Source organism: Magnolia sinica, chromosome 6 (assembly GCF_029962835.1).
Source record: "Magnolia sinica isolate HGM2019 chromosome 6, MsV1, whole genome shotgun sequence".
In the NCBI taxonomy this organism is placed as follows: Eukaryota; Viridiplantae; Streptophyta; class Magnoliopsida; order Magnoliales; family Magnoliaceae; genus Magnolia; species Magnolia sinica.
Window position 1 is genome coordinate 25,243,855 of NC_080578.1, and position 10,897 is coordinate 25,254,751.

General features: G+C 37.4%; 1 non-coding gene across 1 annotated transcript; it reads right to left on the reverse strand.

Annotated features, from left to right (window-relative positions):
- Nucleotides 1–8,394: 8,394 nt before the first annotated feature.
- Nucleotides 8,395–8,500, reverse strand: LOC131250277 (small nucleolar RNA R71). Its single transcript, XR_009173204.1, has one exon. It is a non-coding gene; the product is annotated as a small nucleolar RNA R71 (small nucleolar RNA).
- Between the last annotated feature and the right edge of the window lie 2,397 nt (nt 8,501–10,897).

Here is a 10,897-nt window from a genome sequence, read left to right on the forward strand (position 1 = left end):
TCTCACCTCTTTTATCAATCCCTCTTAAAAATTAAAATAAAATAAAAACTCAGATGCTCTCACCATCCCTTCATTAGCTTGTAGTTGGGGAAATGAAAGGCTTATACTGATAATATTAGAAATAGTTGAATTATTTATTAGACCATTTATCATGTGGGGCTACCTTTAAGTGTCCATCCATCTCAAAAAGTCAAATTGATTGGATGATCTTAACCATTCAATAAATAGTTAGGGAGTTATCCATATTGATAAAATTATAGATTCCGCTACGTGGGCATTACCTTTGATTAATCATTTCTCTAAAAAAAATTAAACTTTTATTAAGTGATCCCAAATGTCCAATAAATGGCTACAAAATGAGTATGCTAGAAATGGTCCAATCATTCATCTATACCATTCACCATAGGTTTTGTCGCGCGAAAAAATGTAAAATTTGTAACAATCGGTACATCGACGTCCATACGACCGGCGCAGGTGAGAGAGTTTTTTTTTTTCACACACACACCCACACACACTGCAGTGGGATTTCACTACCTATGGGTTTCGGACCCAAGACCTCGTGTTGAAATTCCTCATAGTCTACCACTTGGACAAGGATTGGAACCCACGCACTTGCACCCACCGGTGAGAGAGCTTACACGGGAGGAAAGAATGGTAAATTATGTTCTTGATTAGGTGTGCAACTTGGGCAACTCTAATTCGATTGCTGAATGAGTCGACGTGTGACCCAAGACCCAACCCTAGCTCAACCCAAGTGGGGCCACATTTTATTGTGGAACCCTCCCAAAATCAATTTGATTAAGGGTCCTAACCATGTAAACAATGTCTAGGAAAATTGATGGTCCAAATATTCTTTATGATAGATGACCAATCATTAATCTAGATGGTCTATTTTCTAGGGCCACCTTTTATTTCAAACCCCTTAAAAAGCCAATTTGATTCGAAAAATCTAATTGTCCAAACAATCGTATCATCTAAGCCTTATCATAACTAATTGGTATTAGCTAAGTGAATATTTAGATTCATGATTGAAGTTATAGCATAAGTTTGACACCAATTGCCAACTTGATGCATCCATCCTCCTTTAACCAGGCTTTGGACTATCAATGAGAGCACAAAACTTTAACGAGCGCAATCTAATCACAAGGACAATGGCTAAAACATTAGATGACTAATATTGATTATAATAGATACTGATCATTTGATTTGGATTGTATTTGTAGGGGACCTTTGATTTCCGTCTTTGAAATGATGGATCTAGAGAGATATGTGATGCACAACTCATTTGTGCCAATAATGTATTATGTTGCATTATTTTTCATTATTTTTCTAAAATGAATTTTTCAAACACTGACATCAGAGTAACATTATAAGAATTTGAATAGAATTTGTGGAAAAAAAAAAAACAAAATTTTAGAATTAAGTTCTAATAATTTTCTTTTTATAAATATTTCAATTGCAAAATTCTTAAGAAATCTTTATTTTACCAAATAATGCCTTGATGATTAGAAAGTGTTATTTGAGGGATGAAATTTCAAAATGCCCTATTTTTTTTCTTTAAAAAAGAGTGAAGTTCCAGACTTATGAGTCATGTGATATGTGTATAATATTCAATCTGTTATGCTTGCGCACTACACCATAATGATAGCATGAACAAACCATGAGGTCAATTAGGTCATTGGATGGGCTACACTTGAATTGGAATATTTTAAATGGTGTACATTATTTTTTATGGATTGACCCATCTTATAATTAAATCTTCCATATTTTTTGTTTATATAATAATAATATTGTTGTGCATTTGTTGGATGGGATGGATGCAAAACACATACCACTTGGGCCCTACAACTTTTCATTTCATACTCTTTTGTTTATAAAAATAAAAATAAAAAAAGAAAAAGAAAAAGAAGCAAATGAGGACAATAATGTAATTTATGCTCTTTAAAAGCACTACCTTAGAATATCGGTTACCGGAGCCATTATTTGTTGCTTTTTGAGGAATGGAATTACAAAATGACCTCATTAATTTTATTTTTCTTTTAAAAAGTAGTGAAGCTCAAGGCTTATGAAACCCGGGTGATATATGTATAACATTTAACCCGTTAAATGTATGCACCATACCATAGTGACAACATGAATGAAATATCAAGTCAATTAGATCATTAGATTGGACTAAACTTGAATTCAAATGTTTTGGATGGTTTGCATTATTTTTTATGGATTGGACCACCTTACAATTGGATCCTCCATTTTTTTGGTTTGTATAGTAATAATATTGTTGTGCATCTGTTGGATGGGTTGGATGTGAGACACATATCATATGGTTCCCACAACTTTTCATTTTCCACATTTTGGTTCGTCTACTTTTACGAAGCTCCTCCAAAAATAGTTGATTTCTCTTAGCTTGTTGGTAAGGGTTGAGTCCTTACAATCGACAACTTGTGCAAGAGAGGCCTCATTCTTCCTGATGTATGCATTTTGTGTCTTCAATCACCTGCTCATGTATTGTCCCTTTTTTAGCAGGTGTTTAGAGCAGCATCCTCGTTCTTGCTAATATTCAGTGGGTGATGGTTAGGTTGATCGATGTTGTTGGGAAATTATGGAAGCACACTTAGACGAACAAGCAAAAGTTCACACAATTTTACAACTAAGTCCAAATACAAAAAATCTAAATTTTATGTGAAAAAACCTTTTTGGGAAAAAAATGACAGTATAAAGCGACAAATATGCACTATGAAAGCAGAAATTATAATAAATAAAATATTACCAATTCAAATAAGCCTCGAATCTACTTCACAAGCACTAGTTATGCCCTTGAAATCCTTAAGAATGAATTAGAAAGCCCTAGAACTCTTCTACTACTCTCAAATCCCGATTACACCCGATACACAAAGTATCACAACTGGAATATGAAACAAATCCCGCACTTATGCAATTCTGCCTGCGCATTGATGGGACTTCGACGACATCGAGTAACAACACCAAAACGTTCTAGCAAACAACATGAATTTTTTGAATTTTTTCGATAGCATTGTGCATTTGTCGATGGCATTAACCTCTACTTGATGGCATCGAGTGGTTTGTCAATGGCATTGATAGACCTTGTTGCTTACATATTTAAGACATCCACAACAATTTCCATCATGTCTTCAATTTTCATTCTTCGTAGCTCATTATCATCATCTTTAAATTTGCCTTGTATCATAGCTCTACCATCGATTCTCGTGCACACTTCGTCTTTCATTTACACCTTCATCAAGCCTAGAGAAGTTGTACAAAACTTGAACTTCTCTATGGGAACTACCTTAGTAAGTATGTCAGCCGGATTCATGCTCGTGTGAATCTTCTCCAGAGTCATACCTCCTTCCTTAAGTACCTGTCGGATAAAATGTTAACGCCATTAATATTTTTATTACATGAGTGATAAATATAAAATTTAGCCAAATTGATCGTGCTTTCGCTGTCACAATTGATTGGCACGACCTCCTGTTAAAACCCCAATTAATTTATCATCCCCATCAACCAAACACTTTCCTTGAACGCTTTTGTCACCTTCATATACTCAGCTTTAATTGTGGAAAGAGTCACCATAGAGTGAAGCTTAGACATGCAACTAATCGCTCCACTTGCTAGCACAAACGAGTAATCAGAAGTCGACCTTCTATTATCCACACTGCCCACGTAATCAGAACCACATAACTTACTAGCTTGTCCCCATATTTCTCAAATGATAAAACGTAGTCTTACATCCATCGAATATATCGAAATAGCCATTTCACTGCCTCCCGGTGTTGCTTGCTAAGGTTATACATATATGTGCTAACAATACCCCACCACATGTGAAATATCAAGTCTTATACAGACCATGGCATACATCAAGATACCAACTGCACTCGAATAAAGCACATGAGACATAACTTGCTTTTCTTCATATGTTTTAGAACACCGTTCAAAATAAAGTTTAAAATCAGCAGTGTGGGGAACGTTGACTGGCTTTGCCTTGTCAATCCTATACTTCATCTATAGATTCTCAAGGTATTCAGCATGAGATGACCATAGCCTGTTCCTTTTCATGACTTTGTGTATATAAATACTGAGAACCCTCTTTGCAGCCCCCAATATTTAATCTCGAATGTCCCTGATAACTGAGTCTTCAATATGTTGATCTCAGATATGCTATGATTGACGATGAGCATATTATCAACATAGAATATCAATATAATGAACTTCTCATCACTTAGTATCTTGTAATAGATATGATAATCATACTCACTCCTTGTTAACTTCTGACTCACCATTAAAGAATTAAATTTCTTATACTACTGCTTAGGCGACTATTTCAGGCCGTACAATGACTTCTTCAACTTACAAACCTTATTCTATACCCCTTGTATTTTGAAACCTTCTGATTACTTCATGTAAATATGCTCTTCCAATTTCCTATGTAAGAAAGCAATCTTCGCATCCATTTATTCCAGCTTGAGATCATATTGGGCAGCTAGTGTAAACACGAATGTGATAGATACTTTCTTTACCACATGTGCGAATATCTCAATGAAATCGACACATTCTCTTTGAGCATATCCCTTCACTACTAAACTTGCCTTGTATTTATTATGTTTCTCCTTAAAAATCCACTTGCACCTAATTATTTTTCGTCTGACAAGAAGCTTCATCAACTCCTACGTCTCATTTTTGTACAAGGAGTCCATTTCATTATTCATCAATGCTTTGCACTTTTCGGCATTTGGCTCATCAAGAGCCTCCTGAAAAGTATACGGATCTCCCTTATCCGTAATGAAGAAAAATGTGACATTTGAGTCATCTATGTATCTCGCCGGAAACCTACGATCCCTTGGCAGATTCATTCTCACAAGTGACTTCTCCACCTACTCCTATACCTCTGTCTGTGTCTCAGTATCAGCCTATATCTCATCTCTGTCTATCTGAATTTCAACAACCAACTTTCCTTTTCCTTATGTTTATCCTTATGAAACAAAGATCCTTCATTGAATTTGATGTTATAACTAAGGATGATTTTTCATTTGACCCGGTCATATAATATGTACTCCTTCACGCCACCACCATAACTGACAAAGATTTACTTTTCAACCATTTGGTCTAGCTTATCTCTCTTAACCGAGGGTATATGAGAGTAAGCATCGTGATAAGGGTCGAATATTGCATATCAGACCCTAATTATTGCATGATTTTACGTACATGATAATGCTTAATGGAATATTTTAATTATATTTTTGCTGTAGGATGAAATCAGGAGCGTTGATGGAAAAAGAGTACTACAAGCATGGATTTGACACTCCGAAGTCACCAGAGCAAGAGACGTACTCCAGAGAACTAAGACTGAAGAATTTACATGCCAGGGACCAGAGGAAATCAAGCCGTTCACGTTAAAAAGGCCCGAAAATGGTCCAAAATGCAAGATCACATGGTTTCCGCCATCCGATTGCTCGAAACTTCATACATGGCCTGGAGGCCATAAATAAACCGTACATATTAAATTTCAACCATTGGATATCTCGAGAAGTGGGCCATCGGACACATCAGCCCATTAATCTCCAATTTTAGGCCCACCTACAATCTGGATATACTTCAAAGTTGACCTAGACGGTTTAAATAAGATGAGAAATAGGATGGTCGGATTGGATTTCTCGACAGCATCACAGTGGACCCCATATATACATCGTGTGTACATAGTATACACACGACCCGAAGTGCCCCGAACGAATCACGTCGGTCAGCAGTGCTGACTCGCTACTTCTTTTCAAAAACGGAAGCTTCCGTTTCAGGCGCTGTGCAACGGACAAAAAGTCCGTCTTTACGGACTTCTGTGGGCCCCACCGATAGCACATACGTCTGATCCAAGCCGTTCATCATGTGGAAGGATTCGATAACTACAAAACCATACATTTTATGCCCATACGTGCACACGTTTGAGATACAGAGGCCATAAGTGGACTATCCTGTGACGTTCAAAATTGATTTTATTGTAATTTCTTCTATGGGTCGCGTCAATGGATGTTCAAAACCATCCATATCTGACCAAAATTTCGTCGTGCATCCAATGGACGGCTTGAATTTCCCTGAAAACGCTTATGTGGGGCCCACCGAGCATCATAGCGCCGGACGTGCGAAGGCTTACGCACGTCTGCGAAAAGCGGACTTCCGGGCAGTTGTGGCCCACCATCTTCGATCAGATGGAAGATCTGATCCGTCCATCATATAGACCAGCCAAAAACGTCCCAGGAGACGTTGATTTTATGGATAAAGTACAAAGAATGAGGGACTTATGCAGGTACAAAAGTTTACTGTGAAAAAGGCTTTCGCTACGCATACGACAGCTTTCCAAACCCGATTTTCTCCATTCCAGCCACTCCAGCAGCTATAAGAAGAGATGCAAAACGTAGACAAGAAGGGAGGGGAGCCAGGGAACAGATCCAGAGAAGAGAAAGAGAAGAAAAGAGAAGAAAGAGTTTAGAAGGATGTTTTCATTTCATCATTGTTATTTTTCTTACTTTTTAACTGATCACATGGATAGCTAAATTCCTTAGCTAGGGCTGAGATGAAGCCTCCAACTTGAATGATCCCTGTTTATTGATTTAATCCTAACTTGATTGATTTGTTTCTTTCTCTAGTGTACTTGACTGGAATTTCCGTACTTCTCTATGCTAAGAGCTAAACCAAAGTCTAGTTATGGATGTTGTTTGGAATATTATTCTAGGTGCTTGTGTCTAACCATGAACAGGTTCCTATAGAGGAAGAAACAGGAATCTACATCTCTCCATGCCTGACCATGGATGGAAAGATGTGATCCATATGCTTTAAGGAATTATACATTCTGTGTGCCCAACCAAGGACATAGAGTGCGCTTTATTTATTTTTGATATCAATCTGAATTAGGGAGAATCAACAGGTAAAACAAGGTTTATGATAATTAGAGGTGGATTCGAAAGTCCTAGTCTTCTCCTTGATTGAATTTTCCTTATTGCTCTTGGTTATTTTTCCATTGATTTTTATTTAGTTTACTCAATTACTATCTCAAATATTTGTTGGATTAGTTAAGAAGAGTCTTCAATTTTGAATTGTGACAACCAGTCCTCGTGAGAACGATCTCGTAATACGTACCGTATCTACATCTGATTCGTATACTTGCGAGTTTAAAATCATTTAAATCAGGTTGGTTTAAATAAAACATCAAGTTTTTGGCGCCGTTGCCGGGGACTGTTTCGGTCCAATTGGATTTAGGATTCTCTCTTATCATAATTCATAGTCTTAGGTTTTTTACTAACTTTAGGTTAATTTTTTTTTATTTTTTTTTTAGAAACTAACCTATTTCCTGTTTTGTAGGGACCTGACATAAACTACTAATTTGGTAATCTCTTTCCAAATTTTCTATTTTTTTCTAATTTCTATTTTTAGAATTAGGGTTTTATTTTTTTAGAAATTTTCTATTTCTAGGCTATTTTTTTTAGAAATTTCCTATTTTCTAATTTTAGATTTTGATTCTTCTTTCAAGTAACTTTCTATTTTCTAGTTTTAGAAATTTTTTTTCCCTTTTTAAAAACTAACTTAGCTTTTTATTTCTAAGATTGGAAACTTTCTTTTTTTAGAAATTAACCGTTGCTTAGGATTTTTTCTAGCATTATTTTAGGAAATTTAATCTTTTTTTTTTTTTTTTGGTTTACAGGAATTGAGGAAGGAAGCTGCTAAATAATATTGTCTTCAAAAGGAGGAGCTCTCAAATCTTCAGACATTCATCATCTCCTTTTCCGAGTTCTTCCTTCCAATTCTCGTTTACACAAGTTTCTCTTGTTTTTAGGAATTCATAACTTTTTCTTTTAGTTTTATTCATCTTAGGTTGCATCTTAGTTTAGTTTTCTTTCTTATATTGATAACATAGTTTATGCTAGGACGTAGATCTCTGAACATAGAACTAGCACCTTTTGATCCTGAAATAGAAAGAACCTTTCGTAGAAGATTTAGAAACATCCTGTTTGAAATGGCGGAAGAGAATGGAACTAAAGCTCTTAGAGATTATTCAGCTCCTGTCCAATTCAATGCGCCTTCATGTATAGTGTTGCCTGCCACCACGGCAGCACACTCTGAACTTAAACCTGGGGTCATACAATTGTTGCCCTCCTTTTATGGTTCAGATAAGGAGGATCCATATCATCATGTGAAAGAATTCTTAGACATTTGCTCCACCTTTAAGTTCCAAAACTTTTCAGACGATTCGATCCGTTTGTGCCTTTTTCCTTTCTCTTTGAAGGATAAGGCGAAAGCATGGTTGAATTCTCTAGGAGTTGGGTCTATCACTACATGGGACCAATGTCTAAGAAGTTCTTAAACAAGTTCTTCCCGGTTCACAAAACTAATGCTCTCCGTAGAGAAATTACAAATTTCACACAAAAAGAGGGTGAGCACTTTCATGAATGTTGGGAAGATGGAAGGATTTACTTCTTAAATGTCCACACCATGGTTTTGAAAAGTGGCAACAGGTTCAATACTTCTATGATGGTCTGACACCCAAAAACCGTCGCATGGTTGACGCCACCAGTGGAGGGTCATTCATGACCAAAAGTGATGTCGAAGCTTGAAATTTCTTTGAAACGTTGTGTGAAAACTCCCAGCAATGGGACTACTCAAATAGAGGTGAAAGAAGTCCTCAACCACTGAAGAAAGGGGGTATATATGAGATAGGAGTCACGCCAGATCTTTATGCCAAAATTGATAGCCTGACAAAGAAGGTGGATGCTTTAATGTTAAACAATGGACCTCCACAAACAACTCAAGTCGAGTCATGTGCCATATGTTCTAGTCTCGCCCATCCTACGCAGTCTTGTCCATCTAGTTCAGCATTTCTAGAATTTCTCTCTGAACAAGTACATGCTATGAACACCTTTCGGAGAACTGAGAATGATCCTTACTCAAACACCTACAATCCAGGATGGGCTAGACATCCAAATTTCTCTTAGGCAAAAGGACCACAACAAGGAGGACTATCTAGAAATCCTCCTATGCAACCTTACTCCCAAGTTTGCAGTCAACAACCTCAGCAGTTCTCACAGTATCAACAAGTGCCTCCACAATCTAGGAAACCATCTCTTGAGGATACACTCAATCTTTTTATGCAGAGTTCACTTCAATTTCAAAAAGACACCCAACATACTTTACTAGCTAACCAGCAGAGTTTACATGCAAATGCGCAATCCATTGCTAAGTTAGAAGTATAGTTGGGTCAACTTGCTGCCACATTGAGTGAGAGAGAGAAGGGCAAGTTTCCTAGTCAACCTGTGGTAAATCCAAAAGGACAGTATGAGATTGACTCTAATTCAAACCAAGAACAATATCATGAGCAAGCCAAATCAATCATTACCCTTAGGTCCGGTAAACAGATCGAGAACAAAGTAGAGATGCCTAGGGAAGAATCAAAGTCTAATGCGAAAGATCAAAATGAAATGGAGAGACATACTAGTGCATCCAAAGTCCAACAACACTTTGACTCTCCAGGAACCACTCATGTGCCATCTTATGTGCCTAAAGCACCTTTTCCTCAACGTCTGGCGCCGGTTAAGAAAGGAAACAACTTTAATGAGATATTGGACATGTTTAAGCAAGTGCAAATCAACATTAGCAAGTTCCTGCTTACGTTAAGTTTCTTAAAGATTTATGCACTCAAAAGCGTAAGATGAATGTTCATAAGAAGGTCTTCCTTGCAGAGCAACTCAGCTCCATGATTCAACACCACACCCCTCCTAAATTTAGGGATCCAGGAGCTCCTACCATTTCTTGTGTCATAGGAGAGCATAAGGTTCAGAAAGCGTTGCTTGATTTAGGGGCCAGTGTTAATTTGTTACCATATTCAGTCTATGAGCAGCTAGGACTTGGTGAGCTGAAACCAACTAAAATTACACTCCAACTAGCTGATAGATCTGTCAAGGTGCCCCGTGGTGTTATTGAGGATGTGCTAATCCAGGTTGACAAGTTTTATTTTCCAGTGGATTTCATCGTTCTAGATACTCAGCCTGTCCAGAATCCTACAAGTCAAATCCCGGTTATCTTAGGACGTCCATTCTTGGCCACATCCAATGCAATCATAAATTGCAGGAATGGAGTTATGAAGTTGTCCTTTGGTAACATGAAGATCAAGCTCAACGTTTTCAATGCTGGACAACAGATGTCAGACTCGGATGATATATTTGAAGTGAACATGATTGAGAGTCTAGTGCATGACTCTTTCCTTGAATCTTCCGATGACGCTCTTGAGACTTGTTTAGCACATTTTGGCATAGATTTTGACATAGAAAGTTCCATCCAAGAAGTCAATGCATTGCTTGACTCTAATCCAGAAATGAATACAACAAAATGGAAAGCTAGAGTGGAACCTCTTCCGCCTTCTGAGTCTAAACTGGTCCCGTCTATTGAGAAACCGCCCGAAGTCGACCTTAAACAATTACCTGAAACTCTCAAGTATGCATTTTTAGGACCTTTTGAAACCCTGCCTGTCATCATAGCTGCTAACCTTGATAAAGAACAGGAGGGTAAGTTGCTTAATGTTCTTAGAGAATATAAGGCAGCTTTTGGGTGGACGATAGAGGACATGAAGGGAGTAAGCCCCACTTTGTGTATGCATTGTACTGATCTTGAAGAAAATGCAGAAACATCGCGTGAAATGCAAAGGGGGCTTAACCCTAAAAAAAAAAAAAGATGTTCGAACGGAGGTGCTTAGGTTGTTAGACATGAAAGAAGTCATTCGAGCGGAGGTGCTTAAATTGTTGGATGTCTACCCCATTTCAAATAGCACGGTTCAAGTTGTTCCCAAAAAGTCTGGGATTGGTTAATCAAGATGTTGAGGAAATTTATTTGGTGGACCCAAGTT